We start from the raw sequence: 1,003 nt of genomic DNA, 5'->3' as shown, positions 1-1,003 counted from the left end.
AAACAACAATAACAACCCCAACAACAACTACAACTACAACAACAACAGCAGCAACATTATCAACAAAAACAACAATAACAACAACAACAATAACAACAACAACAACAACAACAACAACAACAACAGCAGCAGCAGCAGTAGCATGCAGGCGTTTTTAATCTGCTTTCTAGAATTAAGACTGAAACAGACAAATCGAAAAAAAAAATCACACAAACATAATGACGAGGGAGGTATAGTGGTGAAATCAGGCTCTTGTCAAAATAGTAGAATCTAAGCAATCAACATTTTCCAGCGATTTAGATTATCTTATATATTAATTTGTTGTCTTATTTCGTTTTGATTATTTAAAGTTTGTTTGTATAGTTGTTGTTTTTTTAAAATCATTGCTGTATAGATCTTACTGATAAAAATATTGATCAATGAATCAATGAATGTAAATGACATTTACAAGGACATTTAAACTTTGGAAGTCACCAAACTATAGCGGTGATTTTCTCACTAGTTTTAGTTTTACCAGGCAGACTTCTCCTCCTTCAATCACAAATGTCATCAACTTCTGTTTAAGACAGGGTTTTTTTTCCTCACCAAAAGCAAGACAAATGTACAAGTTTTAAGATGACACTATTAACCCTATATGCCCAAAAGTTGACGAGCGCCTGATCCCACTTCGCCCCAACACGTAATGATGTTCTAGATATTTTACTCACATTAATAAGTCCATCGATTTCTCCAGCAGCCTGTTTGCTCTAGTGTTGAGCTGTGTCTTCCTGCTACGTACAGCTAAATCCTGAGGATAAAATTTATGATCATCGTCATCGTCTTCAACAACACCAGCTATTACAACAATAGCAACAGCAACGACAACGACAATAACAACAACAAAAACAACAACAACAACAACAAAAACGATAACTACAACAACAAAAGTAAGTATTCATATTTTTATTGATGATTCAGGATGGAGCGTTAGAAAATCAATATTATACGGTACAGAGTCGAGTTG

The 1,003-nt window shown here is 34.2% G+C and overlaps 1 protein-coding gene across 2 annotated transcripts in view; it reads right to left on the bottom strand.

Annotated features, from left to right (window-relative positions):
• LOC101864271 (LIM/homeobox protein Lhx3) overlaps positions 1-787 on the bottom strand; it is a 69,798-nt gene extending 69,011 nt beyond the window's left edge. For both annotated transcript variants that reach the window (XM_035973352.1, XM_035973353.1), the window contains exon 1: positions 708-787. The gene's annotated coding sequence lies outside the window, so the exon portion shown is untranslated. The remainder of the gene's footprint in view (positions 1-707) is intronic.
• Positions 788-1,003: the final 216 nt, after the last annotated feature.

Source organism: Aplysia californica, unplaced genomic scaffold, assembly GCF_000002075.1.
Source record: "Aplysia californica isolate F4 #8 unplaced genomic scaffold, AplCal3.0 scaffold01156, whole genome shotgun sequence".
NCBI lineage: Eukaryota > Metazoa > Mollusca > Gastropoda > Aplysiida > Aplysiidae > Aplysia > Aplysia californica.
Note: the sequence above shows the minus strand (reverse complement) of the source record. Positions and strands in the feature narration are given on the sequence as shown.